General features: G+C 40.4%; 1 long non-coding RNA gene across 18 annotated transcripts in view; it reads left to right on the top strand.

Annotated features, from left to right (window-relative positions):
* LOC110262223 overlaps window positions 1-26,752 on the top strand; it is a 61,493-nt gene that overhangs the window by 10,837 nt on the left and 23,904 nt on the right. For 11 of the 18 annotated variants that reach the window (XR_002347014.1, XR_002347001.1, XR_002347013.1 and 8 more), the window contains exon 1: window positions 22,288-22,995. The exons of 1 other annotated variant lie outside the window; for it this stretch is intronic. This is a non-coding gene — a long non-coding RNA (uncharacterized LOC110262223). Of the gene's footprint in view, window positions 1-20,632; window positions 21,127-22,287; window positions 22,996-23,201; window positions 23,353-26,752 lie in introns of those variants that run through there. 6 more of the 18 variants (XR_002347018.1, XR_002347002.1, XR_002347003.1 and 3 more) reach the window with 5 other exon arrangements.

The following is a 26,752-nucleotide window of genomic DNA, read 5'->3' as shown; positions in this document are numbered from 1 at the left end:
ATGCTTTTTTCAGTTCATAGCTTATGAGTTCTCTTTTCCTACTGTAACAAATTGATTATCTCACAGTTCTCTAGGATGGATCCAAAATAAGACTCTTTGGGCTAAAAATTAAGGTGTGGGCCTGGCCTCATTCTTTTCTGGATGCTCAAGGAGAGTGTGTGCTTCCTTACCTTTCCCAGCTTTAAGGGCAGCCTATGTATCTTGGTTCACTTCTATTTGCAGAGCCAACAACAGCTGGTCTGCTGGATGAGTCCGCACATCACGTCTCTCTGACCCTTCTTCCATCATCACCTCTATCTCTGACCATAGCAGGAAAGGTTCTCGCTTTTAAAGACTCATGTGTCTCATTTGGACCCACCTGGATAAAACAGGATAGTCATTCTCAAGGTTGCTGCCCCTAGTAACATCTGCAAAACCTCTTTTCCATATAAGTGAACATTTTCACAGATTCCAAGGATTAGGGTTTGGATATCTATGTGGGCCATGATTTTGCCTCTCACACTGAATTTAAATACCAAACAAGTTTAGCCTTAACACTAACCACTTTCCATCATCGCTCTTACTTTCTGTGCTGATTTTGACTCCTGTGCATTAATTAAGGTGTCAAGACTTTCCTGAATCTATAGAAGTAATGTATATTGTGCCTTCCATGGGTACTGTGTCCAAAGATTCTATGGTCACATGAAATTTATAACTAAGAAAATAGCAAATATGTTCATAGCCAACATTTATTGAGTGCTTGGTCTGTGCCAAGCACTCGCTTTATGTTTCACCTTTTTTTTTTTTTTTTTTTTTTTTGGCATTTCTTGTGCTGCTCCTGTGGCATATGGAGGTTCCCAGGCTAGGGGTCTAATCCAAGCTGTAGCCACAGGCCTACACCAGAGCCACAGCAACACGGGATCCGAGCCGCGTCTGCAACCTACACCACAGCTCACGGCAACGCCGGATCCTTAACCCACTGAGCGAGGCCAGGGATTGAACCCACAACCTCGTGGTTCCTAGTCGGATTCGTTAACCACTGAGCCACAGCCACAACAGGAACTCCAACATGTTTCACCTTTTTAAATCTTCTCAAAACCCTACGAGGGGGCTATTGGCATTGTTACTATTTTATTGAAGAATAGATTGGGACATAGTTTACATTTAAATTAAATGAGGTGTGTGAAGTGTTACCAAAAGAAATGATACTAGAGGGCCTTCTGTACAGTGGTCTTTATAATATACAAACATAGGTGAAACACAATGTATTTTATATTACATTCTACCCCTGAAATGGATGTATTCACCCTGAAGTTGAGAGGCAAAAGAACAGAATCTACACATTTCCATCTCTTTCATTCTAAAAGAAATGCTTCTGCTGGGGTGTGTGTGTGTGAGAGAGAGAGAGAGAGAGAGAGAGAGAGAGAGACAGGGAGATTGACTCACAATCAAAAGAGATTTCCTCCAGTTCTGTTTTTTATCTTGTTTGTGTCACTGCTCTACAACATCTATTCTAGACATTTTGTGTATTACCTTGCCTTTGGAGTTTATTAATATGTAATTATTAACTTGGTGTTATTAATATGAAGACCATTCTAGAACCCAACAATAAATAAAATTCAGTTAACAGGGCTGCAGGAGAGCTCAAGGCCATTCTGTAGGAACATAGCATTGATCATTCTGGATTAAGATTGAGTAACTGCAGAGCAATTGCCAAATTTCCTTGAACTGGCTTGACATAAATCTTTGAGTTACAGAAAAATATGTTTGTTTTGTCCCGAAGTCAGTTGTTATGTATGAGTCTGCTACAAAGCTGAAGACTTAGGGTCTGCTTTGAAAAATCCATATCTATCAAATCTTATCTTGAATTTTGGCCAGAATTTCAACTTTCCAACTCATTTTCAAAAGCTACATGCAAATTGAAATCTCTCTGTGTACCATTTTCCATGTCAGATTGCTTAGAAATCCAATGTTTGGGAGTTCTCTGTGGCTCAACAGGTTGAGAACCCGATATAGCGTCCATAAGGACACAGGTTCAATCCCTGGCCTCACTCAGTAGGTTAAGGATCTGGTACTGCTGTGAGCTGTGGTGTAGGTCGCAGATGCATCTCAGATCTTGTGTTGCTGTGACTGTGGTGCAGGCTGGAAGCTACAGCTTCAATTTGACCCCTACCCCGGGAACTTCCATATGCTGCTGGTGTGGCCCTAAAAAGAGAAACATCTAATGTTTGACAGCACAATATTGGCGAAGCTATGGAGAAGCAGGCACTCTAATATATTCTGAGTTGGCTTGTGTGTAAAATGGTCCGACTTCTATGCAGTGCAATATGATAGTATTTATAAAAATTACAAATTCATTTACTCTTAAATCCAGGAATTCCACTTCTGGGAATTTGTCCTACAGATATAGCTGTATAGAAGAGGAAATGATGTGTGTACAGTATTATTTATTTACAGTATTGTCTACAATAGCAAAATATTAGAAATGCCCTTCAGTTGTCCTTCATTAGATTAGTTAAGTAAATTATGGTATTGTCCCAGAACTGAATAATGCACAGCTAGAAAAATATAATAAAGGAAGTTCTCTGCGTGTACCGATGTAAGGTAATTTTCAGGGCATATTGTTTGTTTGTTTTTATTTTTTGTATTTTTTTTATTAACGTATAGCTGATTTACACTGTTGTGCCAATTTCTACTGTACAGCAAAGTGACCCACTCATACATATATATCATCCCCCATGTTTGTTTTTGAAGTTTTATTGGAGTTGATTTACAATGTTGTGTTAATTTCTGCTGTACAAACAAAATGACTCAGTTACATATGTACACATATCCATTCTTTTTCAGATTCTTTTCCAACATTCTATACAGAGTGTTGAGTAGAGTTCCCTGTGCTGTACACAGGTCCCTGTTGACCATCCATTCCATAGAATGGTACATTGTTAAGAGAAAAAGGCAAAGTGTATAACAGTGAATGTAGTGTATCATTTTTGTATAAGAAAGTGGAGAAAATAAGAATATTTATATTCATATTGCTTGAACTTGCATAGATAGATAATAACTGGAAGGATGAATGAGAAAGAAATGGATCAAGAGAAGTAGGGTAGAAAGGGCAGGGTATGTATTATTTGTGATAGCGTTTTGACTTTTGGACAGTGAAAATGCATTATCTCCTCAAAACAAAAAAAAATAAGCATACCTTCAAAAGAAAAAAAGTTTGTCATCCTATTGTCTATGGGTATTTTCAAGCATGTTATACTTTTTGATAATCTTGTATATGAACTCAAGGCATTCAGGAGGCAGGAGCCAGGGAGCAAAATTCAACATTCTCCTACAAGAAAACTTAGAGCCAGCAGATGAGAGAAAGCTAGGTCCAGAAGGTCATAAAATAACAGAAAGACATATAATTTTTCTAGATAGAAAGATCTAAATGATACTTAGTCATTTTTATAGATTAATCAAATCGAGGCCCAAAATGTTAAGTGACTTGCCACAATCACTCAGCTAATTTATGAGGAATCCCAGGACCCCTGATTAACAAGCTCAATGTTGATTTCTTTATATCTTGATGCCATCTATTGATTACTGATACCCTCTCTAAAGAGGTGAAAATAACACGTGTCAAGTAATTTAAGCACTTTAATGTACATTAACTACTTTATCACATTATATTATTTTGGCAGGGTAGTATCATGTAATAATTAAGACTGTGGGCTCTGGACTCTGATTTTGAATTCTTGTCTCATCACTTACTTGTGAGTTCTCAGACAAATTATTTAACTTCTCATGCCTCAGTTTCCTCATCTATAGGATTAGCTTAGCATCTAACATGTGCTTCTTTTATTTCTGTTATTGCTTTTATTTTAGAGATGAAGAACTGAGATTTGGGGGGATGGTTGACTGTCTTGCCCAGGGACACATAGTTTATAAGTGGTGGGTCAAGAACTCAGTCTAGCTTTTCACACTCAAAAATCTCATATTCTTTCTACCACTACATAATCCTTAGATTCAGGGCACTTGGTTTTTCTCTAACTGATTACAGTAGTTTTTCTACTTTGGCTCACTCAGGTAATATGAGCTTTTGTACAAAAAGGAAAAGATAATAGCCTGATGTATTTAGGTGGAAAAAATGGAAAAAATTCTCTTGCATGCAATCAGATTTTACTTTGTTATCATCATAGAATCTAACAGATTATAAATAAATTTTAATTATTTTGTGTATGTTCACCTTATATTCCTTGACATATAACTAGTGATCAGATAAGGTTTTCCTTGCACAAAGAAACTATTTTAATCCAGACAAGATTAAATGTATATAATATAGCAGCATAATTATATGAAAATTATTTATACACAAATGATACAATGAATTATACTCATATAAATAGGATATATTATTTATATAATATATAATATTTACATGTTTATAAATCATCTTAAAATTGTGCAGAATGCAATGAAATATCTTTGTATTATAAAAATATGAAGAAATTAACATTCTGATGTATAATATGATTCTGTATTTGTGTATATTACAAAATAATCACCAAAATAAATCTAGTTAACATTCATCACCACACATACAAACAAATTTTGTGTTTCTCTGTGTATATACTATACTCATTTACACATTATAAATATTGTTTACATAAGCAACTCCAATATCCCATCAACAAACAGATAATAGAGTCATGTGTGTCCATGAACAGAATACAAGTCACCAATAAAAAATGGAATGATCTGCTAATAAATATAACAGAGATAAATCTTGGAGAAAGAAACTAAACACAAAAGATTGCATATTATATGATTCCATGATTTATGTCTAGAACTGGCAAAGTCAGTGGTGATGGAAATCTGATCAGTGGTTTCCTGGGTTTGAGGGTGAGGAAGAATACAGTAAAAATGTAAGCATTTTATTTTATATTACATCATATATAAAATATGCCTCCATAGTATTGGTTTAAAAACACACCCGCCTCCAGCTACTGTTCTATTTCTTTCTTCCCTGTTACAGAAAAACTCCTCAAGAGAGGTACATATGTTCTGTTCTCCTTTTCTCTCCTCCATGTCTCTCTTTAAATCGTTAAAGTCAGACTTCCCCTTCATCACGTGGTTGCCTGAGTCAAGGTAATGGATGTTACCTTCACATGGTAAATGTCACGGTCAATTTTCAGTCCTCTTTGATCTGCTAGCAGCATTTGTCATATGAATTATTCCTTCCCTCTACAAATGCTTCCTCCCTTTCTCTTTAAGGACATATATATTTTTTTTAATTGAAACATAGTTGATTTGCAATGTTGCATTAGATTTTAGTAGCAAAGGAATGCAATTATATATGTGTATATATGAATGTTTATATGTGCATATATATGTTTAATTTTATTTATTTATTGTCTTTGTGGGGTCACATGTGCAGCATATGGAAGTTTCCAGGCTAGGGGTCAAATAGGAGCTTTAGCCACTGGCCTACACCGCAGCCACAGCAACACAAAGTCCGAGCCATGTCTTCGACCTACACCACAGTTCACAGCAACACTAGATCCTTAACCCACTGAGTGAAGCCAGGATCAAACCTGCGTCCTCATGGATACTAGTCAGATTCGTTTCCACTGAGCCATGGTGGGAACTCCTCATTCATTTATTGACATTAACATTATGAACACATAATGGAAAAGTGCTTCTCAGAAGAGGAAGGTGAATGTTGGCCATCAGTAAGACGAGGTGGTCTTCCAAAGACAGATGTGGAAACAAAGGAGACTCACATTTGGGTTTCCAGAGTACGTGAGGCCAGAGCTCATGTATGCAAGGGCATCCACAGGGGTGAAGTGTCAGATGAGGAGGCTCAGGAAGGTCTCCAGCTGTTTCCTTGATCTGTATGCGATTGGTCCTCCCTTGTTGGCCCACTGATCCACTCCAGCAGGGCCTTTGCTTCCCACGTGGTACACCAATGGTGGCAAGCCAAGCCCTGTGTCCAGGATTCTTCCCAAGCATTCTTTTTTTTTTTTTTCTTTCTCTTTTTTTTGGCTGCCCCACAGCATATGGAGTTTCCTGGCCAGGGACCAGATCCTGATCTGATCCTTAATCCACTGTGCCAGGCCAGGGATCGAACCTATGTTCCAGTGCTCCAGAGATGTCTCTGATCCCGGTTTGCCACAGAGGGATCTCCTTCAAGTGTTCTTTTAAGTCCACTATTCAACCCAACACCCCGAGGATGGTGTGAGCAGCACAAGAGTTCCACTTGAAAGTGTATCTTCTGAGAGGGTGGAAAGGGCAACACCGAGGCGCTTGTCACCAGCCCCAGCTGCCTGGAGTGTGTGCTCTGCACACACACGTGGCGGTGCGGCCTTGACCGTCCGCTGTTCAGCAGTACTCATGGCAGCTGAGAACAGGTGGGAGCTCTGCCTCAGACCCAGGGTTTCTGAGCACTTGGCTCTGCATTTCAATCCTGTTTCCATAGAGATGGGAAACAGATGTGAATGGATTTGACCCCCAATGTAAAAGAGACTCCAGTAACACTCTCCTTTCCTCCTAAGGGAGTTTAGGTCTTGTGATACAAAAGCTTGGTTGATGACTCCCAACAGGGGCACCCCTGTCTATATGTCATATTCACCAATTAAAATAGTGACACACTAAGAGTTTCCCTGGTGGCTCAGCAGTTAACGAACGATCCCAACTAGGATCCATGGGGATACTTATTTGATCCCTGGCCTTGCTCAGTGGGTTAAGGATCCTGCATTGCTGTGAGCTGTGGTATAGGTCGAAGACACAGATCGGATCCAGCATTGCTGTGGCCGTGGGTAGGTCAGCAGCTGTAACTCCAATTCAATCCCTAGCCTGGGAACTTCCATATGCTGCAAGTGCGGCCCTAAAAAAAAAAAAAAAAAAAAAAAAAAAAAAAAAAAAAAAAAAAAAAAAAAAATGTGACACAGTTCCCACTGGGGAAGATTCCTTGGTTGGATTAAGTGTCAGCAAAACTTTTATATACTGATAAGGTGAATTTATTGGATCCACCCAAAATCCCAATATGTCCTGTGTAATGTTGATTTCTATTAGATCCAGAGCTGGGTCAGTAAAGACATAATATACAACCTTGGCTCTCTGAGTGTGTGTGTGTGAGTGTGTGTTTGTGTATACTTTTTCAGGATCTTTTCCATTATACAAGCTACTGAATATTGAATATAGTTCCCTGTGCTATTTAGTAAGACCTTGCTGTTTATCTGTTTTATATAAAGTAGTGTATCTCTGTTAATCCCAAACTCCTAATTTATCCCTCCCCCCTCTCTCCCCTTTGGTAACCATAAGTTTGTTTTCTACATCTGTGAGTCTATTTCTGTTTTGTAAATAAGTTTCTTTGTATCTTTTTTTTTAATTCCACATGTGAGCAATACAGTATTTATCTTTGTCTGGGTTACTTCACTTAGAGTGATAATCTCTAGGTCCATTCGAGTTGCTGCAAATAACATTATTTCATTCTTTTTTTATGGCTGAGTAGTATTCCATTGTATATATATACATCTTTATCCATTCATCTATTGATGACACTTAGGTTGCTTCCATGTCTTGGTTATTGTAGATAGTGCTACTGTGAATATTGAGTTCATGTGTCTTTTTGAATTAGTTTTATCCAGATACATTCCAAGGAGTGGTATTGCTGGCTCATACAGTAGCTCTGTTTTAGTTTGTTTGTTTTTTGTCTTTCTGTCTTTTCTAGGGCCGCTCCCATGGCATATGGAGGTTCCCAGGCTAGGGGTCTAATTGGAGCTACAGTTGCCGGCCACAGCCACAGCCACAGCAACAAGAGATCCAAGCCACATCTGCGCCCTACACAAGAGCTCATTGCAACACCAGATCACTAACCCACTGAGTGCGGCCAGGGATTGAACCTGCAACCTCATCGTTCCTAGTTGGATTTGTTTTCACTGCACCACAATGGGAACTCCTGTTTTTAGTTTTTTAAGAAACCTCCACACCAGGTACATAGTGGATGCACCAATTTATATTCCTACCAACAGTATAGGAAGGTTCCTTTTTCTCCACATCCTCTCCAGCATTTATTATTTGTAGACTTTTTGATGATGGCCATTCTGATTGGTGTGAGGTAATACCACCAGTAGTTTTTATTTGCATTTCTCTAATAATTAGCAATGTTGAGCATCTTTTCATGTGCCTATTAGCCATCTTAATGTCTTCTTTGGAGAAATGTCTATTTAGGTCTTCTGCCCATGTTTTGATTGAGTTGTCTTTTTGATATGGGGCTGTATGAGCTATTTGTATATTTTGGAAATGAAGCCCTGGTCCATTGCATCTTCTACAAATATTTTCTCCCATTCAGAAGGTTGTCTTTTCATTTTTGTTGATGGTTTCCTTTGCTGATCAGAAGCTTTTAGGTTTGATTAGGTTCCATTTGTTTAGTTTTGCTTTTATTTCTTTTGCCTTGGAAGACTGACCTAAGTAAGAAAACATTGCTACAATTTATGTGAGAAAATGTTTTGCCTCTGTTGTCTTCTAGGAGTTTTATGGTGTCATGCCTTTCTGTTTGTTTGTTTTTTAGGGCCACACCCATGGCATATGACAGCTCCCAGGCTAGGGGTCAAATTGGAGCTACAGCTGCTGGTCTATACCACAGCCACAGCAATGCAGGATCTGAGCCGAGTCTGCGACCTACACCACAGTTCAGGGCAATGCCAGATCCTTAACCCACTGAGTGAGGCTAGGGATTGAACCCGCATCCTCATAGATACTAGTCAGATTCGTTTCCACTCAGCCGCAATGGGAACTCCCTGGTGTCATGTCCTATATTTAGGTCTTTAAACCATTCTGAGTTTATTTCTGCGTATGGTTTGAGGATGTGCTCTAACCTCATTGATTTACATGCGTATCAAATCAGACATGTTTCTTGGTTCTTCTCCCTCTCAGTCTCCCTTGTCAGCTAGTCCTCATGTCCCCACCTCTAAAAGTTGGTGTGCTCCTGGGATCAGTCTTCAAACCTTCACTTTTCCTCTTTCTGCTGGGTGATCTCATGCAGGCTCCTGGCTTTAAAAATATACCTATATGATACTGGAGCATAAATTTATAGCTCCAGCTCAGGTCTCTAGCCTGAATTCCAAATCTGATTTTCCAACTACCTACTTGATATCTCTACCTGAATGTCTAAAAGGCCTCTCAAGTTAATATATGCTAAATGAGGAGTTCCTGCTGTGGCACAAGGGAATAGGCCTCCCTGGAGCTCTGGGACACAGGTGTGATCCCTGGCCCAGCACAGTTTGGTTAAGGATTGGGCTTTTCCACAGCTGTAGCATAGGTCACAACTGCACTTGGATCTGATCCCTGGCTGGAGAACCTCATATGCCTTTCAGGGAGGCCAAACAAGAAAAGCAAAAATGCTAAATGAGATTACTGATTTCTGAATCATGCCCCAGGGGAAGAATCTCCTCTCCCCATAGTCTTCTCTGTCTCAAGTAATGGAAACTCTGCCCCCTGGTTTTTCTCAGGCTGAAAATCTCGTAGGCATTCTGAGAGCTCTCTTTTGGGACAGTGGGTTAAGGATCCAGTGTTGTTACTGCAGCAGCTCAATTCACTGCTGTGGCACAGTTTCGATCCCTGGCCCTGGGGAAATTTTTCCATGCAGCAGGCATGGGGAAAACAAAAAACAAAAAACAAAGAAACCCACCTTGTAGCCATTCTTGAGGCCTCACTCTTTCATTCCTCATCCAATCAATCCATCAGCAAATCTTGTCAGCTCCAGCCTTAGAACATGTTAAAGCTAGCCCACTTGCTGTATCTTCTCCCGAAAATGTTTTCCGCCAGATAATTATGTGCCTCACTCCTTCACTTTCTTTAGATATGTTTTCATATGTTACATTTTTATTTTTATGTATTTTATGGCCACACCCAGAGCATGTGGAAGTTCCTAGGCCAGGGATGGAATTAGAGCCACAGCTGCAACCTCAGCTGGATTCTAAACCCACTGTACCACAGCGGGAACTCGGACAAATGTTACATTTTTAGTGAGACCTTTGCAAATCATAAAATAGCAACTGCCCATCCCCTTCCCAACTCCTTATCTCCTTTCCTTCCTTTTCTTTCTTTTTTTTTTTTTTTTTTGTCTTTTTGTCTTTCGTTGTTGCTGTTGTTGCTATTTCTTGGCCTCCACGCATATGGAGTTCCAGCTAGGTTGAATCGAGCTGTAGCCACCGCCTACACCAGAGCCACAGCAACGCGGATCGAGCCGTGTCTGCAACCTACACCACAGCTCAGGCCCGATCGTTAACCCACTGAGCAAGGCAGGACCAACCCGCAACCTCATGGTTCTATCGGATTCGTTAACCACTGCGCCACGACGGAATTCCTTTTTTTTTTTTTTTTCTTTTTTGTTCTCTTGGTAAGGAATTGACAATTCTCGCTATAAGTTATCATTTTTTTACACTGAAAAAATATGAAAGATACTTTTGTTCCCTATCTCTTCCTTTTCTGTTGTTTGTTGTTGTTGTTGTTGTTGTTGTTGTTTTAAGCTGTACCTGTCATGTATGGAAGTTCCCCGGCCAGAGGTTGAATTGGAGCTACAGCCGAGGCCACAGCAACGCCGTATCTGAGCCACCTGTGTGACTTATGCCACAGCTCACGGCAATGCAGGATCCATGACCCACTGAGCAAGGCCAGGGATCAAACCCGCATCCTCATGGATGCTATATCCAGTTCTTAACGCACTGAGCCACAACAGGCACTCTACCTTTCTGTTTTCTACAGCACTTATTTTACCAGTTACGTTCTTTATGTTTACTTAGTTATGTATTTGTTGTCCATCTCCACACCCGCACTCCCCCACCTCTTAGAATATACCCTTCAGGAGGGTAGCAACTTTAATATACTCCCAGGAAGAGTATATTGAATACTCTAATTTAAATAAATCAATGTCCATGGTAGACAGTCAGTAAATATTAGCTGAAAGAATTAATGAGCTAATGATATTTATCCTTGGACTAGAGAGTAGAAATAAAGTGAAATGGCCAGAAATGCAATTCCAAGTCATTAGAAATATGTAGCTAACCTGGGTGGACCAGATTTCCCTTAGATAAGTTATGGGGCAAAGGGACTAGAAAGCCGTGTAAACTAGCGTTCACTAGTTTCTAAGCCCCAGGTCAGTTCCTGTGATTCTAACAGAGGTAATAATGATCTGTGGGTGATCTTCCTGAAAGGGAACTTCTATCTATTGGAAGTAGTCACTGAGAATAGCTGAAAATGCATGAAAGATTCCAGCTTCCATAAGCTGCCCACTAGCCAAAGTAATTACTTACTATTAAGGAACACTGGAACTTTCCTCCAAGTAAGAAAAGTGTGTCCAGGAGGTATGATCAAAAACCAGTTAGTGGAGTTCCCATCATGGCTCAGTGGTTAACGAATCTGACTAGGAACCATGAGGTTACGGGTTCCATCTCTGGCCTTGCTCAGTGGGTTAAGGATCCGGCGTTGCCATGAGCTGGATCTGGTATTGCAGTGACTGTGGTGTCGGCCAGCAGCTGTAGCTCCTATTAGACCCCTAGCCTAGGAACCTCCATATGCTGCAGGCTGGGCCCTAGAAAAGACAAAAAAAAAAAAAAGAAAAAAATTAGTTCTCTCCTGAGCAGGGGGTTAAGGATCCAGCATTGTCCCTGCACTGGCTCAGGTCTTCAACAAGCCGTGGAAACACAGCCAAAACAACCTCCAAAAACATTTAAACTGCTTTGTCCAGAAATAGAGTTTGACAGAGTCAAATCTAAGTATTATGTTAAGGGAAGATATATTAGTGCACTTAATCAGAAGATTGCACAGAAAGCCATTATGGGGGAATTTAGGCAGCATTGGTCATTTTCATCCAATAGATGGAGACAGAGTGTAAAGGATGCAGTTTTTGCAGCTTGTGAAACAAAGAGGGATTCGAATTGGGAATCTGCTTTAGATTCCTGCCCCTAACACCCCATTAGGCATCCAGCCAGGGCTGGCTCCAGTTGCTTGGGGTCAGAGGATGGAAAGGAGTGTGAAATGAACTCACCGAACTCATAGAGTGTACAACAGGGTAAAGTCATGTGCAAAGGGAAAAAAAATCTGATTTTAATCTGAACACCAAGGGTTTGTTTTTGCAATTGTGCAAGACTTTGAACTTTAGGAACCAAGGTGGGATGTCGGTGGATTTATGACACTCTTTGGAGTAGAAATAAAAGATTGATAGTAATATCCAAATTGTAAGACTAATCCTATTAAAATTAAAGCTATAGGCAGTGGTTTTATGGTGAACACGTGTACTAGAGAGAAAGAAAAAAACTGTGAAAAGAAGGCTTGCTATTCTTCAAGTTACTGTGACTGATTAATAACCAGATACATTCAGTTTCTGCAAAATTTTATCTCTATGATGCTAATAAAATTTATTGAATTATAAATATTGGATTATAGTTTGCGGATCACTTAGTACTCTCGCACTTTTAAGATAGTCTCCTTGGAGTTCCTGTTGTGGCTCAGGGAGTTAAGAACCCAATTAGTATCCATAAAGATACAGGTTCAGTCTCTGGCCTCACTCGGTGGGTTAAGTATCCGGTGTTGCTGTGACCTGCTTTATAGGCTGCAGATGTTGCTCCAATCTGGTAATGCTGTGGCTGTGGTGTAGGCCAGCAGCTGCAGCTCCAATTTGACCTCTAGCCTGGGAACTTCTGTGTGCCACAGGTGTGGCCCTAAAAAGAAAAAAAAAAGAAAAAAGTCTCTTATGCATCATCATGTATGCAAACCTCAGAGACAGAAACTGATGATTAGCCCAAGATTAATGGGGCAATTAGTAAAAAATGTCCCTGTCTTGTGTACCTCCACTCCTTTGCTATAGGCTCCTGTCAACCACCAAAGTCAGCTGCTCCTTGATTCTCTGAACAGATCTTGTGGGTGTAACTGAATAAGAATATGTTTCTAGAAAGGGGAACTGTGCTTTGGGGTGTGGGATGACATGGTGTTGGTGAAAAGAGTGGCAGGAGGGTAGCTGGGGCTAAGTGTGCTTGGATTCAAGGGCTGCTCCTCTTTTATCCACCTGGTCCGGAAGGGCACGGGTCATAATGCTCCATCCTCTGTCTTCTTCAATGTGTGAGGAGAGATGGGGAGAGAAGGACCAGGGAAACCACCTAAGATTGCTGGCCTGCATGAGGGCCTCTAGGAACCAAAGTGAGACCAGTCAGTGAGGTTACATGTGTTCTTCGGCTACACTCTGTGGGTGCAGACATGGCGGGCCGTGGACAGTAGGATTTAACAAGTGTGGGTTGGGGCAGTGGAGTAAAGTACCATGAGATGGATAAGGGAGTTGAGGGCATATTCAAGGAGGTGATTGTATTGATTGGCCATTGAATTTCATTTGCAAAAGATTGATGAGGATGGAAAGTCACAGGCACAGTCTGAGCTTATTCTTAGTGGCCAGGTTAACAGAAGGACAACGGCTATAAAAAGGCAAGGAGGAGCCTTGCCCTGATGGCCTCTGACAGTGGATAGAACCCAATCTCTAAGCCAGCGATCCAGTTTCCTCTACCTTAAACAAACCTTGGCTCCACTGGCTCCTTCTCATCCCTCAGGCTGTGGCGAAGCCTTCCATGACTCCCCCAGCTAACATAGGTCCTCTCTGCTGTTCCTGGTCACACACCTTATTTATTTAATCTATGTGTTTATGTTTATTGTCTTTTTCACTAAACTATAAGCTCCATACGGGCAGGGATCTCATCTGTCCCATTCCCCATGGCATCCTTAACACCGAGCAGGCAGTCCAGCACCCAGTAAGCATTCTGTAAACATTTGTTTAGTGAATTAATTGATATTCTGGGTTGGTTAAAGTGCCAGGCACTATACTAAGGGGTGTTTGTTTGTTTTAGCTGCACCAATAGAAGTGCCTTGACAGGGACTGAACTTGAGACATAGCAGTGTTTTGAGCCACAACAGTAACAATGCCAAGTCCTAGGCCACCAGGGAACTCTGACTATACTAAGGTTTTTACATACATTTTCTCTTTTATCGCTCATGGGATAAACATTTACTATGAAAAAGCAAAGTCTTTAAGAGGTTATACAGTTTGAGCAAGGTCAATTTTTTTGAGAATTAAAACAAAGTCTTTCTGCATGTAAATTTAAGTGAACATTTGCTTTGAGATGTTTAACTTTAAACATAACTGCATGAAATTTTCTTCTGAGTAACTTCTGAATGTTTATTTTCTCATGACACAAGCAGAGGTAATTTTTCCTATTCATTTGAAATTACCTATGGCTTAAAATACTTCCAGGGTTTGTTTTATTTCTCAAAATCAAAATCTGGTCTCTGAGCTCTATTTTTGTCTTCTGGTTTTAAAGAAAAGTTCCTCTTACCAGTATCCTCAGTGACAATGCAAAGTAAGTATGTTATGTGAGATCGACAATTGTGCTTGAGAACTTTCTGCCATGGGGATCGATACCCACTTTTTATTGTTGTTTTGTTTGTTTTGTGTTTGTTTTCCCTTAACATTAATGTCTGCTACAATTAAAAATTAAAATGTTTTAAGCTATTTAGTAGACGGACCAAAATTATTTTTGTTTTTTAATATTTATTTATTTATTTATTTTCTTCTTAGGGCTGCACCTGCAGCATATGGAAGTTCCCAGCCTAGGGGTCGAATCAGAGCTGCAGCTGGCAGTCTATACCACAGCCACAGCAATGCCACCCAGCATCTTCGGCCTACACTGCGAGCAGCTCGGGGCAATACCAGATCCTTAACCCAACTGAGCAAGGCCAGGGATTGAACCTTCATCCTCATGCATACTAGTCAGGTTCTTAACCCACTGAGCCACAATGGCAACTCCGTGTTTTTTATTTTTTAAATGAATGATTTTTCTCTTCAACTGATCTAAAGATGAAAGCAAAATAGGACTTCCTGTCGTGGCTCAACCGGTTAAGAACCCAACAAGTATCCATGAGGATGCGGGTTTGATCCCTGGCCTTGCTCAAGGAGTTAAGAATCTGGTGTTGCCATGGTATAGGTTGCTGACGTGGCTCAGATCCTGCGTTGCAGTAGCTGCAGCTCTGATTCAGCCCCTAGCCTAGAATATTCCATATGCTGCTGGTGGGGCTGGAAAAAGAAAAAAAAAAAAATCAGAATTAAAATAAAACCAAGTCTTTCTGATTCTAAAATCTCTGCTCTCACCTCAGCAACTTTCATAAACAAAGTGTAAGTTAAGCAATAGTGCATTATGCTGAGGTTTTCACAAAAAGTCAAGGAGAAGTAATAGGAGATTCAAGAAAAGTGGCTATGAGGAGTTCCTGTCATAGTTCAGTGGTTAACGAATCCGACTAGGAACCATGAGGTTACAGGTTTGATCCCCGCCCTTGCTCAGTGGGTTAATGATCCGGCATTGCCGTGAGCTGTGGTGTAGGTTGCAGGCGTGGCTCGGATCCTGCATTGCTGTGGCTCTGGCATAGGCCGGTGGCTACAGCTCCGATTCACCCCTAGCCTGGGAACCTCCATATGCCACAGGAGTGGCCCTAGAAATGGCAAAAAGACAAAAAAAAAGAAAAAGAAAAGTGGCTATGACCCTAACTTTTGTGGGGGGAGGGCTGTCTCAGCTTGATGTGGGATCTCAGTTCCCAGACCAGGGATGAACCCAGGCCACAGTGGTGAAAGTGCTAATCACTATACTAGACCACCAGGGAACTCCCCTGGAGCCCTAACTTTGATTACTGCTCTGACATTTGCTCACGTGCCAGGCACTCCATGAGTTTTAAAATCGAATGTGCTTTCCGATACCAAGTTAAAATGTCAAAGAAGGCAAAGACCCAAGGTCTTCTTTAAGAGCTAATCTCTCTTCTGACTGTACCTCCCTCTTCTTTTTTTCTTTCTTTGTCCGTAGCCCAGACTTCCTTTCAACTCACTGTCTCCTTTCTTAACTCTCTGGCACACACAAAGCAAAGACCCAGAATTAGACTGAGTTATGGTAGAGTAGTAATTCTATTACAAGAAGGAAGACCTGGTGTTGGACAAATATAAAATAGTCAGACTTAGACAAAGAGGAGTACTGAGAAGTTATGAAAAGTTAAAAAACTATTCGAATGCACAAATATCTATATCACCACAGAGAAAGATCTAGGATCCCAGAAATATATGTATATATGTGAACACGAGAGAGTGTGGTAGAGAACAAAGCCAAACAATAATGACCCATTTATAAAAGAAGCAGCGTGAAATCGAGAAGCAGCTTGTTCTATGAGCACTTGGAACAAAAAATGATTCGAGTTCTGTCATTTTTTTCATAATATGAACGTCCCAATAAGATTAAAACTACCAAAGAGAAATAGATGGCCCAGCTTGAAATCTCAGGTTTTCAGAAATAATATTCTTCTATTTGCATTTCCTGGCACTGTCTCAAAAAGTGACTCATACCCACAAAGTCCAGAAAGGAACTGAAGTACAGTGCATTAAAAGAAAACTATTCCTGACATATGCTAAATTTTCCTTAAATAAGTGAAAAGAAGGCAGAGGTAGGAAAATCTCATTCAGAGCCTACACAGAAACCCCCTGGAAGCAATTGGCTGTTTGCCTCAGGGTGTGTCAGAAATGGGGTGAAAACATGTTGCATGCGTTCAAGTTGGGGAGCAGCCGGGCCCTGGGAAGTCTGACAAGGGACCTGGTTTCCTTTGTCTTCTTGCCACCCACCCACTAAATGATTTGTAAGGACAGACTCGCAGGCCTTGAAGAGTGTTGCTCCTCCTGACCTACCCCACCCCGTTCTCCCACCGCTGTTTGCCTATAGGAGTAAAGCCAGTGCCTAGAACATTCCATCCTGCTGCCTGAGGCTGGGTGTTCCCATCAGGTGAGGGGCCCTGGAGAAAGGCTTTCTGTTTTCTATGCACAGATGGGCGTGTCGCTCACACGCTCCATAAACCAAAGTGAACAGAGGCAATTTCTCCAAAAGTATGTCTTTTTTTTCCTTTGTTTTTGCTTTTTTTTTTTAAATACTTTTGTACTTACAGAAAAATAAATGTGTTTATTTTCTTTTGTCATTATTTTGTAATTGTTATTTCCCCAATACAATTTTTTTTTCTACTGTACAGCATGGTGACTCAGTTACACATACATGTACACATTCTATTTTCTCACATTATCACGCTCCATCATAAGTGACTAGACGTAGTTCCCAATGCTACACAGCAGGATCTCATTGCTAATCCATTCCAAAGGCAATAGTTTGTATCTATGAACCCCAAGCTCCCCAACCACCCCACTGCCTCCCCCTCGCCCTCAGCAACCACAAGTCTATTCTCTAAGTCCATGATTTTCTTTTCTGTGGAAAGATTCATTTGTGCCATATATTAGATTGCAGATATAAGTGATATCATATGGTATTTGTCTTTCTCTTTCTGACTTACTTCACTCAGTGTGAGAGTCTCTAGTTCCATCCATGTTGCTGCAAATGGCATTATTTTGTTCTTTTTTATAGCTGAGTAGAAATGTGTGGTTTTTTTTTTTTTTCTCCTAAGAGCTAGTCACCTTTGTTTTCTCTCTAGGAAGGAAAGAATATATTTAATAATTACTGCTTGAAATAATAGGGAAGGTCTGTTCTGAAACAAATTCCAACTGGATCGAAAAATTAAAGGTATGAAAAAAAATCTCAGAGTTCCCGTGTGGCTCAGTGGGTTAAGAACCCAACATAGTATCCATGAGGATGCAGGTTTGATCCCTGGCCTCATTCAGTGGGCTAAGGATCCAGTGTTGCTGAAAGCTGCAGTCAGTGTAGGTCACAGATGAGGCTTGGATCCAGTGTTGCCATGACTGTGGTGTAGGCTGGCAGCTGCAGCTCTGATTCAGTCCCTAACCTGGGAACGTCCTTATGCTGCAGGTGCTGCCATTAAAAAGCAAAAAAAAAAAAAAAAAAAAAAAGAATTTTGATAAATTTTTGGAAGGTAGAAAATATGAATTAATGAGAAATCTACTTATCAAAAAGTAGAGAAAATTGTAAACATAAGAGCCTAGAAAAGGGCTGGGAACCAGACCTGAGTCACTTATCCTGGAGAGGTCAGCTCAGGGTCACCAAGCAGGAGAAGGGAGTGGGGAGTGGGGCTGAAACCAGAGGTAGAGTGGTAGTAAGAACATGCCTTTGGGTTGCTTGCTCACCCCACCCCCTGCTTGATAGTGGTCAGCCAAGAGCAAGTCGTATCCCTGTCTCTCTCCTCCTCCACTGCAGTCCATTCCTCTAATTCCACTACCACCAGACCATCAGTTGTACTCACATTCCTTCTGTTGAAAAGAACTGGTCAAAATGTTCTTCCTGGATGCAGGGGGAGGTGGAAGATGCCGTCCAGGGCCTGCGTGGGCTGCCCACCACTCCTCTGTGCTGGGGAAAGAAGATCTGCCTTTTGATGGCCCAATAGCAGCATATGCCACACTCTCTAAGGTGCATCATCCTAAAATTTCAGAACACTGGGAATAAAGATCCTAAAAGCTTCCCAGTTGAAAAACCTGGCCACTTCATGTTCTAAGGATCAGCAATCTGCCCGGCATCAGACTTGAAAACAGCAATACAGGATACCAGAAGACAGTAGGGTAATACCCTCAAAATTCAGAAATAAAATATTTTATAACTGGAAAGTTTATGCCCAGCCAAATTCTCACCAAATGTAAGGGGGAAATACATTTTCAGACATGCAAGTCTTGAATAATTTGCCCATTATGCATCACTTGGGCGGAAGCTACCAAAGAGCATAATTCAACACAATGTGGAGTAAATAAGAAAGAGGAAGATGTGGGATTCAGAAAAAAGCAGAGGATGCACCCAAGAGAATGGGGAGTGGGAAGTTCTAGGATGATAGATGTTATCACACCTGGCAAGAAAGCATCCTGGGACAGAGGCCTGTGCAAGTGTGAAAGAGAATTGTACAACTATAATTGTGATAAATTCATTTTATTAAAAATAAAAAAAAATTTTAAAAAGCTAAATAATATATGATGACATGAACAACCAGATAGTGAAAACAAAACAAAGTTAAGAGAAGTGGGTCCAATGCATTACCACTTTGGGGGACAAATCAGTGTATGTGCCAACATATTCATATGCAAAAGCATTTAATCTTGTGAATGTGCCATTTCTGGAATGCTATACAAAGAACTGTTAAACATGACTGCTTCTATGAAGAGGAACTGTGATTAGGAGAGAAGGAAAAGGAAGTGACTTACTTTTCACTACACACCATTGTGTTATTTAAAATGTTATGCTATGGGCTGGTTGGGGAACTGGCATTGTCACTGCTGTGGCTCAGGTCTGATCTGCATGACATAATTGTGGACAAAAAATAAATAAAATGTTATGCTAGTAAATATATTACCTATTCAAATGAATGATTTTTTAAAAATTTTATTGACGTATAGTTGATTTATAATGTGTTAATTTCTACTGTAGAGCAGTGATTCAGTTATATATATTTTTCATATTCTTTTCCATTATGGTTTATCACAGGATAGTGAATATAGTGCCCTATGCTATACAGTAGGACCTTGTTATCTCTCCTATGTATAATACATTGCATCTGTTAATCCCAAACTCTCAATCCTTCCCTCCCTACCCCTTCAAGCCCCTTGGCAACCACAAGTCTGTTCTCTATGCCTGTGAGTCTGGTTCTGTTTCACAGGTGTGTTCATCTGTGTCGTATTTTAGATTTCACATATGAGTGATACTGTATGGTATTTGTCTTTCTCTTTCTGACTTACTTCACTTAGGATAATAATCTCTAGGTCCATTCAGATGAATAATTTACTAAAGGGATGGAAAAACCAAACTGGTAACAGGAAGAAAAAAACAGCAACAATAGAATTAGCCCCCTTAATATCTTAGCTTAATACATCGTCTTAAGATGTCATTTCAGTATTTTTAGCATTTTTCCTTTAGGTGGCAGCAGCTGCATTTTTTTGGTACTATGCATCTGTCTAGTCTTGAGGATGAGTTCAACAATAGTGTTTGGATGTCTCATTTCTCCTTTTCATAAGAAAAAAATGCCTTAAAATCTTTAAGTACACATTGATCAAATGTGTGGTCTGGAAATTCTCCTAGTATTATTATGTAACATAATAATAAATTAAAAAGCAGATTACAAATTTGAGGAAATGTAAAACAGACTGGGAAGATACTCACTAAAATGTTAACAATGATTATAATCTCTGAGTAGTAGAACAATTAATAGGTGACTATGTTTTTCTCTTTGTGCCTTTCCAAATTTCCTGCAATGAACATGGTTTGTTTTTTGGAGGTTCCCTGGTCAGGGGTCGAATTGGAGCTGTAGCCGCTGGCCTACACCACAGCCACAGCAACACAGGCTCTGAGCCTTGTCTGCGACCTACACCACAGCTCACAGCAATGCCAGATCCTTAATCCACTGAACAGGGCCAGTGATCAAACCCACATCCTAATGGATGCTAATCAGATATATTTCCACTGCACCACAACAGCAATTCCATGGAGTTTTTCTTTAATTTTTTTTTTTTTTTTAATGGCCCACCTGTGGCTCATGGAAGTTCCCAGGCTAGGGGTCAAATCAGAGCTGCAGCTGCTGGCCTACACCACTGCCATAGCAACACTGGATCCGAGCCACATGTGACCTATGCCACTGCTTGCAGCAGTGCTGGATCCTTAACCCACTGAATGGGCCAGGGATGGAACCTGCATCCTCATGAGACAATATCAGGTGCTTAACCCACTGAGCCACAGCAGGAACTCCAAACATGGTATTTTTAAACACTTTATCCTCCAAATCTAGTGGGCTTGAATGTCATCTGGCAGCCAAACATTTACAATATCACTAAGCTCTAACTTAACTGTGGGATGAAAATAATGACAGAAACTTTGGGCACATTCTAGGACAGTTGAAGGAGAGATTGCAGGGGTAAAGGATTTTTTTAATACTCCTCAAGTCCAGAGGCAGACTTACTATGAAGTTACTAAAGCCTATGCTTCAGGGGATCTGCTTCGCTTGCTCTGATCCCTTCCAAAACACTCTATCTCATTTTGAATTCATAATTTTGTATTCTTTTCCTTGCAGGGCCCATAAATAATCCAATTACAGAACCTACCATACCAAGATCCATCATGGCCAAAGCACATCAAAATACTCTGACAATTTCTTAAATGTCTTTGGGTGAGACAGTCTAGTTATAATCTGTTCTGAGGGGATGGGGGAGGATACTGATAAGCTCCCCACTACACTGGGAGGCCAGGCCTCGCATACACTTGCACCCCTGTTGCCTGGTGCACATCTGGTGCATTTCAGATATCCAAAGACAGACCGTTTGTAGCACTGTTGACCAACAGTGAGTTTTCAGGAAGAGGTAAACGGCTTCCTAACCAAGTCCTTAGTTCTGGAGTAGTTGAGAGGCAGTGCCTGTAGAGCTATATCCAATGACTAGCAGAAAGGATGCTGTCATCTCAAATGAACAGGGCCACAGCATGACTCCTGGTCCCCAGAAGAGCCTGTGGGAATGGTGAGGTAAGTCATCTCAATGGGACCATACAGGCTGGCTCTGCGCTGGATGAAGAAAAGGACCCCCTTCTCCTCTCTTTGAAAAGATTCATGAGCATATTTACCTATGAAACAGAAAAGAAAACAAATCTGGATGGGACTTACAAATCTCCCAAATACAGAAATGCAAAGTAGCATGGGACACCAAAGAAGAGTGAGAATAAAATAGTAAGATGCCACACTATTGTATATAGAAGGGATGGCCAGTGGGGACCTGCTTTATGGCACAGGGAACTCTATTCAATATTCTGTGATAACCTCTATGGGAAAAGAATCTGAAAAAGAATGGATGTGTGTTCATGGATAACTGAATCATTTTGCTGTACAGAAGAAATTAATAGCATATTGTAAATCAACTCTATTCCAATAAAATTAAAAAAAAAAAAGTCAGGTGCCCATACGACTCAGCACTTCCATTTCTGGATATACCCATAAGGAATGACAGCAGGGATTTGAACATACATTTGTACACCCATGTTCATAGCAACATTACTCACAATAGCCCAAAAGTGAAACTGTGTCCATCAATAGAAGAAAAGATAAACAAAATGTGTATAGATACAGTAGTTCCCACTGTGGCACAACAGAAGCAAATCTGACTAGTATCCGTGAGGACGCAGGTTCAATCCCTGACCTCACGCAGTGGGTTGAGGATCTGATGTTGCTGTGATCTGTGATATAGTTCCAGGTACAGCTCAGATGTGGTGTTGCTGTGGCTGTGTTATAGGCTGGCAGCTGCAGCCCCAATTCAACCCCTAGCCTGGGAGCTTCCATATGCTGCAGGTGCAACCCTAAAAAGGGGAGGGAAAAAAAGCAAAAAAAAAAAAATATATATATATATATGTGTGTGTGTATACATACAATGAATATTATTCAATCTTTAAAAAGAATGGAATTCTAACACGTTACACTGAAACTTGAGAACACTATACTATATGAAACAAGCCACCCACAAAAGGACAAATATTATATGATTTCACTTATTTGAGGTATCTGGAGTAATCAAATTTATAGACACAGAATGAATGTAGAATGGTGGTGGCTAGGGACTGGGGTGGGGGAATGGGGAATTATTGTTTAATGGGTAGGGGGTTTCAAATTTTTGAGACAAAGAGTTCTGGAGACGGATACTGGTGATGGTTATACAACAGTGTGAATATACTTAAAGCCTCTGAACTGTACACTTTAAAATGGTTGAAAAAAAATGAAAAAACAAGAAAAGAGAAACAATAATGAAAGAGAAAAAATGGTTAATTTTTATACTATATATAACTACAAAAATATGCGTAAAGATGAAAAGAGGAAGTAAGAAATCTTTTCCTATGTTTTAGCAATATCTTAACAAGAAGTTGGATATTTATTCCAGAACTGTTGTATAATGAAGATGTGAATTATTTGTGGATGCTAATGGCAACTGCTAACATCTAATGAGTCAGGGATTGTGTCCAAGGATTTATGTACATTATCTTGAGTCTCAAAACCTATGAGGTAAGTACTTGTGGATTATGGGCATTTTCGAGTTCAGAAAAGTGAGGCTTAGAAATTGTAAATCATTTGCCCAGGGTGCAGGGTTAGTGTCTGGTAGAGCCCAGATGTGACAGATTTATTACCGTTAAGCTCTTTTCAGAGTTTGGATTCTGCTTTTTATAATTAAAAGGTTTTTGATTGTCTTCGTATTAACACTTTGCCCCTAGACACTTGAGAAATTTCAAAGGAAAGACATCTGAATCAGGAGACCCCAAATGACCTTGAGAGGCCAGAAATGTAATTGTTGAACAGCACTTCCAGAACTGTGCCTAAAACCGTGCCTTGACAAGTAGCCCCTCGAATTTACTGTGGAATTGGGTACGCAAGTCTAAACACAAAGATAAGGAAACTGGAAAAGCAATGATGACCAAATGTTCCTTTTGGGGTACAAGCAGTTCTGTAATATATTCTAAAATATCCCTGTAATTTTTTTTTCAGACTTTATATATTTTCTGGCACATTGTTCATGATTACTTTTTATTTTTCTGTTTTACGGCCACACCTGTGGCATACGGAAGCTCCCCAGCTAGGAGTCAAATCGGAGCTGCAGCTGCTGGCCTACACCACAGCCGCAGCTATGAGCTGCATCTGCGGCCTATGTTGCAACTGGCAGCAGTCCTTCACCCTCTCAGTGAGGCCAGGGATCAAACTGCCGCCTCATGGACACTCTATCAGGTTCTTAACCCTGCTGAGCCACAACAGGAACTCCAGCACTACATTGTTTTTAATAAGTGTAAACAAGGTAAAAACATTTGAATCAACTAAAGAATTCAGAGATTGTAGTCTGTTCACTTATAGGACACCATCTATCTTCCCCCAAAGCATTAACTGGATGAGCTATCGTGTTTGCTTTTCAAACGTGTATTAATACACACACACACACACACACACACACACACACACACACACAATGGTGGATTATGCATATACATGTACAGCTACTACCGTCAAAGTTACAGAAAAATTCTTTAAAGAGAATGAGATAATAATAGGAATAGGAAAACCAGAAGGAGTATCATCATTAGGCCCGAAGTTTGGAGAAACTTCTGCAAGATAGAAAGCCGATAGATGGACTGAGAGAAAATGTATGGAAAACCGCAGGCCAGGGCAGAAGACATGAGCATGCATTTTCCTAAGGGGTCCCAGAAGGGAAGTCACACACAGTCAACAATACAGTGATGGGCTGTGGGGCAATCATAATTGGCCTCATTAAAGAATTAGATTCAGTGTCTGGGGACAGCTGGGCCCCTTTCCTCTGACCTCTGCAAACAGAGCTTGGCAGCTGAGACTTTTGCCCTTGGGCGAAAAGCCAGCCGCACTGCCCTCTAGGAAGCAAGCCGTCAAACTCAGACAGGGCTCTCCCCAAAGATTTCGTGGCCCAAGGTGCAAAAGATAATGACAATGAAGAAATTCTGAATCTCTACAATAAACTCTGAATTCACTGTACTTAAATCAGACTTAAAATGTACCTCCACCAGCTCCACCTGGAAACCTCTGTTCCCAGCCTGCTTGCTTGCACTTTGCCCACAGGAAACCCTACAGAGAAGACTTCCTGTCCACAAACACCGCCTTCTTGTACAAAAACTATGTCAGTCATTCTGTTTAAGAGCTTCTTGCGGAAATGAATCTAAACAATTGAAGAGGAAACCCACACAAACGACCTATACAAAATTAAGGCGTTTGTTTAGTTCTTAATTCGTCCATATAAATGGACAACAGGGAGCATCAAACTTGTGAGGAAAAAAACAATGCGAAAGAGAAAACCTTAGGAAAATTAATTAAGTAACTGAAGCTGAAGGAAAAAAATAATCCAAGCAGTTACAGAGAATTTTTTAAAAAAACTAATCAACACGCAAATCAGTCACCTTTGTAATACTTATATTAGTCAATTAAGGGAATTAATATTTAAAATAATTCCAATAAAAATGCAAATTAGTATCAGAGAAATTTATAACCTACTGCCTCTTTTTTTTAATTGAAATAGTTGATTTTCAAGGTTGTGTTAATTTCTGGTGTACAGCAAAGTGATTCAGTTATATACACACCTACTGCATTCTTAAGACAATTACAGTTTGTGATGAAAAGTAACTTGAGAACTTGAGATAGTTCTTAGAAATTAAAAATAGGCATTTCAGGGGAATTGCTAAATAATAATATAGACACAATAGAAGATCAAGTTGGCTACCTGGAAGATAAAGTACAGGAAATAAAACGATAGAGAATATGAGAAAAAAAAATTAAGACATGAAAGTTAGTACTAGGAAAGTTAATATTTATCTAAAAAATGATTCTAGAAGGTGTAGGGAGTATGGAGAAAAATAGTCAAGAAAGTAATAAAATAAATTTTCTTATACTAAAGAGTTTTTAGTTTGACAAGGCCCACCAATTTTAGAGAAGGAAAATTAAATAAAAGTACATCTACACACTGTGGTGAAATTTTAGAATTCTAATGACAGAAAGAAATCCTAAAAGCTTCTAAAGAAGAAAGAAATAAAAAAGAACAAAAATCAGGACAGCACAGAGGGTTAAGAATCTGACTGCAGCGTGTCGGGTGGCTGCAGAGATGCGGGTTCAATCCCTGGCCTGGCCTGGCACAGTGGGTTGAGGATCTGGCATTGCCAAAGCTGTGGCTCAGATTCCATCTCTGGCCTGAGAATTTCCATAGGTTGTGGTGTGGCCATTAAAAAAAAAAAAAAAAAAAAAAAAAAACGCTAATCAGACTGTCATCCACCTTCTTTTTGGCAATACTAGTACCAGAAGATAATTCCTTAATGAAACAAATAGATATTGAATGTATACTATGCGCTAGACACAATTCCATGTCCTTGGGATAGATTGATGAACCAAACAGACCAAAACTCTGCCCTATCGGATCTTAACATTCTATTGGCAAAATGCCTTCAAAGTGCTGAGGGGTGAAAAATGAATCTTAGAATCCCCAGCTTGGCCAAACTATCAATCGAATGTGAGGACTAAAATAGACATTGATTGAGTGATTGATTGACTGTGGTGAAGGAAAGTAGAGCACTAATTTCAGGTGCCAAGCAAGGAGAGCAGGCAATACATGCTGCAAAGACCACAACTCCCCAGTGACTCTCGGGCAACCTTAGGGGTGAAGGGCACAAGGTCTGTGATCAGCTCTTAGACATTTTTCTGATTGGTTGGTGGTGAGGGAACAGAGTGATAGTTCAGGCATCTTCATTATCAACCTCTGGTTCCCACCAGTCTGGGGTCAACATGCTTGCGGTCAGCATGGAGTCACCATCCTCCACCCAGGGTGAAGGGTTCTGCAGAACAACTCAAAGATCTGTGTCAGACTGTTCTGTGTATCTCTTGAGGAGGAACTAGGAATTCTGCGACTCTGTTTTATCACTAAACTGTTAAGCTATCATTACTTTTCTTGCGTGACTGCTTGTCCTTTATTTCTGCGTTTCCTCACTTATCTAATCAGGAACTTCTTCGGTCTGCTCTTTGGTACTCAGAGAAGGCCCAGGACACTAAAGCCTTTTCTACAAATAAAAAACAGGGGACACGAAGGAGCTTTTGTACCCAGGAGGGCCCCTCAGAGTCCTGCTCAGTCTCAATCTGCCCCCCCATTTTTTTTATTTTTTTATTTTTTTATTTTTTTTGTCTGTATAGGGCTGCACCTGCAGCACATGGAAGTTCCCAGGCTGAGTTGTATTGGAACTGAAGCTACCGGCCTTACAGCACAGCCACA

The sequence above is a fragment of the Sus scrofa genome, chromosome 9 (genome assembly GCF_000003025.6).
Source record: "Sus scrofa isolate TJ Tabasco breed Duroc chromosome 9, Sscrofa11.1, whole genome shotgun sequence".
In the NCBI taxonomy this organism is placed as follows: Eukaryota; Metazoa; Chordata; class Mammalia; order Artiodactyla; family Suidae; genus Sus; species Sus scrofa.
This window is presented reverse-complemented; position numbering and strand designations above follow the sequence as displayed.